At 59.0% G+C, this 6,391-nt stretch overlaps 1 long non-coding RNA gene across 1 annotated transcript; it reads right to left on the minus strand.

Annotated features, from left to right (window-relative positions):
* Positions 1-1,701: 1,701 nt before the first annotated feature.
* On the minus strand, positions 1,702-2,854 carry LOC143695648 (uncharacterized). Its single transcript, XR_013185069.1, has 3 exons — positions 2,591-2,854; positions 2,314-2,521; positions 1,702-2,101 (listed from the first exon to the last, which is right to left on the minus strand). It is a non-coding gene; the product is annotated as an uncharacterized LOC143695648 (long non-coding RNA).
* Between the last annotated feature and the right edge of the window lie 3,537 nt (positions 2,855-6,391).

The following is a 6,391-nucleotide window of genomic DNA, read 5'->3' on the forward strand; positions in this document are numbered from 1 at the left end:
TCACACCCCCTCCACTGCCATCCTCATGGGCACAGCCCGGGCTTGGCTTGACAGCATTCCTGGGAAAGTACTGTAAATAATACATGAAGTTCCCGTGCAGTTCAGGGCTCCGCGCTGGTTTACCAGCAGCTGTGGCGCATTCCCGTCTGACAAACACGGCTGGTGTATATTCTGGATATCCCATCCCGGTGCCAGGCTCACAGGGAGGTGTCTCGGGTCAGTTCCCGTCTGACAAACACCCCGGTGTATATTCTGGATACCGCACACCTGTGCCAGGCTCACAGGGAGGTGTCAGGTCAGTTCCCCTCTGACAAACACCCCGGTGTATATTCTGGATATCCCATCCCGGTGCCAGGCTCACAGGGAGGTGTCAGGTCAGTTCCCCTCTGACAAACACCCCGGTGTATATTCTGGATACTGCACACCTGTGCCAGGCTCACAGGGAGGTGTCAGGTCGGTTCCCCTCTGACAAACACCCCGGTGTATATTCTGGATATCCCATCCCGGTGCCAGGCTCACAGGGAGGTGTCAGGTCAGTTCCCCTCTGACAAACACCCCGGTGTATATTCTGGATACTGCACACCTGTGCCAGGCTCACAGGGAGGTGTCAGGTCGGTTCCCCTCTGACAAACACCCCGGTGTATATTCTGGATATCCCATCCCGGTGCCAGGCTCACAGGGAGGTGTCAGGTCAGTTCCCCTCTGACAAACACCCCGGTGTATATTCTGGATATCCCATCCCAGTGCCAGGCTCACAGGGAGGTGTCTCGGGTCAGTTCCTGTCTGACAAACACCCCGGTGTATATTCTGGATACTGCACACCTGTGCCAGGCTCACAGGGAGGTGTCAGGTCGGTTCCTGTCTGACAAACACCCCGGTGTATATTCTGGATATCCCATCCCAGTGCCAGGCTCACAGGGAGGTGTCTTGGGTCAGTTCCCCTCTGACAAACACCCCGGTGTATATTCTGGATATCCCATCCCGGGGCCAGGCTCACGGGGAGGTGTCTCAGGTCAGTTCCCGTCTGACAAACACCCCGGTGTATATTCTGGATATCCCATCCCGGGGCCAGGCTCGCGGGGAGGTCTCGGGTCGCACAGCTGGGCTGTTTGCCGTGCATGAGGATGCGCCTGCGGGAGCATCCCCGTGTAAACACTGCCGGGAAGCTCCGCTCGGAGCCGCCCCGCCGTTAGTGAGGGAGTCTAATCGCTACATCTAATTACCGAGACGGGGAAATCGATACGGAAGATTTCCAAGTGGCTTAAAATACCCTGAATTCCCTCCCTTGCAGGCGGCTGCTGGCTGGCTGCGGCGAGCTCTGCAGCGTGGGGGTGATGAGGCTGCGGGGCTTGACCGGGTGAGGGAGAGGAGGGTTGGGGATGAAGGAGGCTTGGCTGCCTCTGGGCCGTGGGCAGCGCTGACAGAGAGGGGAGTGGAGCTGGCACAGGGGGCTGGAGGGCACCTGGACTCTGCTTTGGGGGCAAAGCTTTCAGTCTGGGGCTCGGCTCCTTGGGTGGGGGTGTCCTGGCTGGAGGAGACACAGGGAGCAGAGGGCACCCATCCAGGCTGGATGGGGATGGGGACAAGGAGGAGGAAGCCATGCCGGGTTTGTTTTTGTCTCAGGCTTTTCAGAACACAGGAACAAACATTTCCTACATCCCACAGTGAATACTCGGGGCTCAGATTTAATCTCCCATTTATTCACATGCTGATGAGGCCCCAAGCATCCCTTTCCAGGAGCTGTTGTTCGAGCTTCCCCAGCCCCTTTCTCAGCCAGAAAAGCTTGTAGAGGCTACAAGCGGCCTTGGCTGCCTTCCTGCCCGAGCAGCAGGGGGGTCAGAGCCCCCATCCCATCGCCCCCACCCGCTCTCCACCCCGCGCTGCGGGGGAAGCGAGCCAGCCCCTTAATGAGATGAGCTGGGGCTCTTCCCTCGCTCGGCAGCTAATTGAGGTGTGCGAGCTGCTCTCCCGTTCGGCAATCACCGGAGTTTGTCTAAATCCATCGCGGAGGATCAAAGGGCCGGGCTCTCCAGCCTGCCATGCCCGGGCTGCTGACAGTGCCTGCTGCCACTTCCCTGAGTGACTGCTTGACACAGTAAATCTGTGGGAGAAGGAGGCAGTTCTGATCTGCTGTCATCTTCCCCAAATGCTCCTGATGCATTTTCTTTCCTCATTACACATGAGATGTCAAGTCCTCACCTGTGAGAGTGCAACTCGACATCTCCCCTGCGCGTCCTCCTCCCCCTCCCGGCTGACAGGGTCCCTGTGGAGGTGAGGGAGCTGCCCCCCACCTTCCCAGCGCTGCTCCCTCACCTGGCACCCTCCTGTCCCGTGCTGTGCCCCTCTGCCCCATGGAGCACAGGACCCGGGGTGTTGGCTGCCCCATCCTCCCCTTTTTTGGGATGAGCCTCTTTGGTGCCTGCAGCTGTGGGGACGGTGGCCTGGCTGCGGCTCCAGGAGCTCCTGCGGGACTGCCGGGGCTCGGGGAAGGGCGGCAGAGCCGTTCACCTCCAGCCTGCCTCTGCGAAGGAGAAGGAGCAATTAGCAGTCTGATAGCAAGATTAATAGCAGATGCTCATAATTAACTCACTGTGCATGTAAGCAGCTATTGTCTCCATTTTGCCCTGCGTGGATTGATATTCAGGAGTGACTCATTACGGAGACAGAAGCGATTTTGCCTGCGGAGCGCAGCCACCAGAATGGAAATTGCAATTAGAGTTGGCTGTGTCCCTGCCAAAAGCTTGAGGAGCAGCCACTGGGTGGGCCAGGCCCCCCTGCCTGCCCTGGGGGGCTGCACTGGGCCCCCCAGCCGTGCCCAGGCCTGGGGGCTCCCCTGCTCCCAGCTCACCCCAAAGGTTTGTGGCTGCAGAGCTGGCCCAGCCCAGAGACAGATGAAAAATGGCTGGAGAAGCTGGAGAGTGGCCAGAAACTGCTGAGACTTGCAAAGGGAAGCAGAACAAAGCGAGGTCAAACGCTGTGGTGCTCTCCAAGCCAGAAAAGCCTTTTTTTCCCCTAGAAATGCCATCCAGGCTGGCCCCTCCCATACTGGTGTGTCAGGTACCCTGTGGCAGCAGCAATGGGGACTTTGCAACGTGTGACACCCCAAGAAGGGCTTTGTGTGTCTGTTAAAGGGTGCAGGAGCAGCTTCCCTGTGCCTGGTGCTGGTTTTGGGGGCAGGAACACCGTGGGGCACCTGGCCTGTCCCTGCCTGAGCCCTGTGAAGGGCCCCAGCCCCAGCGGGGCACATCAATCCCATCAGGGCCCTCCAGCACATCTCTCAGGGCTCCAGAAGGGCTGAGCGCCAGCCAGGACACCCAGGGGTGACTCGGGGCATGCCCTGAGCCCAGGGAGCCTGTCCAGCCTGGTGAGAGCCATGGTGTGAGCCCTGAGCCCTGTGGGGTTTGATGTGAGGCTGTGGCTCATCCTCCCCTCTTTTGGGGTGAGCCTGTGCTGTGTGCTGGTGGCTGCTGAGCTGCAGGCACTCTCTGGCCCGGCTCCTTTGGCCATCCCAGTAATTGCTTGTGTCAATTCACTTCCCTGGAACAGCTTCTCTGAGGAGGGCCCTCCCTGGGGAGAGCTGTAGAGCTGCTGCTGCTGCAGTCTATCTTTTGTGTGGTTTTCTCCCTCCCTGCCACCATCACCTCGCAGAAGTGAGACTGAGGCAGGAAAGGTTTATTTGTGTAAGCCTGTGAAGGATTTTCACTCTCTGCCACAGCAGGCAGCAGTTCTGTCCCTTGGCCCAGCAGGGATGGGGGTCCTGCATGGGGGGATTTGTTGGGGGACCTTGGGGGGCATTGCTACAGCACCCACACCAGAATAACCACGGGTGGGCTTTTGGAGAAATGCTGGCTCCCCTAGAAACCTGTGTCTATGAGCAGCTGAGCTCTGCTGGAGAGGTGGGATGGAGCTGGAGGGATGGATGCCAGGAGCAGCACTGCCCGTGGGGAAGGAGGGCAGGGATCCCTGTCCCTGCTGCTGTGGGGCTGTGGTGGTTCCTGTCACCTGGTGAGCATCCTGTGGCACTTGGTGTGCATCCTGTGGCACTTGGTGTGCTCTTGACACTTCAGATTTGGCATGAAACAATGAACAGGTGGGGAGCCTCCATGGCACCCATGGCACAGGGAGTGTTTCAGGGGTGGCACAGGGAGTGTTTCAGGGGTGGCACCCGTGGCACAGGGAGTGTTTCAGGGTTGGCACCCATGGCACAGGGAGTGTTTCAGGGGTGGTATCCATGGCACAGGGAGTGTTTCAGAGGTGGCACAGGGAGTGTTTCAGAGGTGGCATCCATGGCACAGGGAGTGTTTCAGGGGTGGCATCCATGGCACAGGGAGTGTTTCAGGGGTGGCATCCATGGCACAGGGAGTGTTTCAGAGGTGGCATCCATGGCACAGGGAGTGTTTCAGAGGTGGCATCCATGGCACAGGGAGTGTTTCAGGGGTGGTATCCATGGCACAGGGAGTGTTTCAGGGGTGGCACAGGGAGTGTTTCAGGGGTGGCACAGGGAGTGTTTCAGGGGTGGCACCCATGGCACAGGGAGTGTTTCAGGGGTGGCACCCGTGGCCTAGGGAGTTCTGTCACACTCACCTGCTGGGGGGACCCTCTCCAGCCCCATCCTGGCCGGGTTCCCTGGCTGGGAACGCTGCAGATCCGTGCCTGGATGCTCTGGGTGGGCTCAGCCCGGGCAGGCCATGGGCAGAGGAGCAGCAGCAGCCCCACAGCTGCTCCTTTCCTGGGCTCTGGGCTGCCAGGCTGGGCTGCCAGGCTGGCAGGGAAGGAGCTGGCTCTGCCCAGCCTCCAGCTCCTTGCTCCTGCCTCTCCTCCCTGGCTGGCGCTGCCATATGGTAATGCATATTTAACTGGTATTTACATTCAACAGTGTCTCTCTGCAGCTCTGTTTTCCTTCCCAAACGCTCTAATTCCTGCCGGCTCCCAGCTGGGGAGGCCGGGGAAGGCGGGTGCCCTTGGCAGGGGTGAGAGGGGCTGGGCTGGTGCTGCCTGCAGGCTCCTGCTCGCTGTCTCCTTTGCTGGGGCAGATTTCCTGTCTGCAAGCCAAAGGGCAGAGATGCCAGCCCTGGGTTGGGAGCCCAAAGTGTGCTCTGAAGGCAGAGGAAACCCTGCAGGGAGCTGCTCTTTGGGGAAAGCACCTGGTGTTTCCAGGGAAGGTGGGAGAAGGTTGTGTTTGGGGCTGCACCTTGGGTGTGCTGGGTGTCCTGCCCCAGCCTGGCTTCCCCCAGGGCTCCCACCCACCCCAGCCCCTGGGTGAGGGTCCTGCTGTGCCAGGAGAGTGCTTGGCACAGCCACTGGCACCAGCAGGCCTGGACATGTCCTGGTGTCTCTCTCTGGCGCTTTTACCAAAGGCTGAGAAATGTGAAAACCAATTAAGACCAGAGGGGAACTGTTAAGGCAAAGAAACAAATAGCTCCTGTTGCAATTGACTTTGCTCCTTAATCCTGGTGCTCGGGAGCTATCGTTATTCCAAACATACCGGCATAATAATTAAACATAATTACTTGTAGGTTCTGGGCCGGTGACTATCTATACTGAACGCTCCTAATGAAATTTCTATTAAGCACACACTGACTGGTTAATAAATAATAACAAGGCCTCAGTGTCTGGTCAGGGAAGGGCCCTGCTGTGTCCAGGAGGGAGAGGGCTGGGAGCAGAGGGCTGTGGAGCAGCATTGCCCCGTTCCATCCTGCTGTGGAGCAGCATTGCCCCGTTCCATCCTGCTGTGGAGCAGCATTGCCCCATTCCATCCAGCTGTGGAGCAGCATTGCCCCGTTCCATCCTGTTGTGGACCAGCATTGCCCCATTCCATCCTGCTGTGGAGCAGCATTGCCCCGTTCCATCCTGCTGTGGAGCAGCATTGCCCCGTTCCATCCTGCTGTGGAGCAGCATTGCCCATTCCATCCTGCTGTGGACCAGCATTGCCCCATTCCATCCTGCTGTGGACCAGCATTGCCCCATTCCATCCTGCTGTGGAGCAGCATTGCCCATTCCATCCTGTTGTGGAGCAGCATTGCCCCGTTCCATCCTGCTGTGGAGCAGCATTGCCCCATTCCATCCAGCTGTGGAGCAGCATTCCCCTGTTCCATCCTGCCGTGGAGCAGCATTGCCCTGTTCCATCCTGCTGTGGAGCAGCATTGCCCCATTCCATCCTGCTGTGGAGCAGCATTGCCCCGTTCCATCCTTCTGTGGAGCAGCATTCCCCTGTTCCATCCTGTGCCATCCCCTGTTCTCCAGGAGGTGCTGGAGCCCTGAACACCCTGCAGGGCCTGGCTGTCCCATCCTCACCAGCCGTGGGGGTCCCCACCAGCTCCTGGCCCTTAAAATGCAGCCTGGGGTGACCTGTGAAAGGCCCTTCAGGGACTTTGGTCTCTCTGTATTGATG

Source organism: Agelaius phoeniceus, chromosome 23 (genome assembly GCF_051311805.1).
Source record: "Agelaius phoeniceus isolate bAgePho1 chromosome 23, bAgePho1.hap1, whole genome shotgun sequence".
NCBI lineage: Eukaryota > Metazoa > Chordata > Aves > Passeriformes > Icteridae > Agelaius > Agelaius phoeniceus.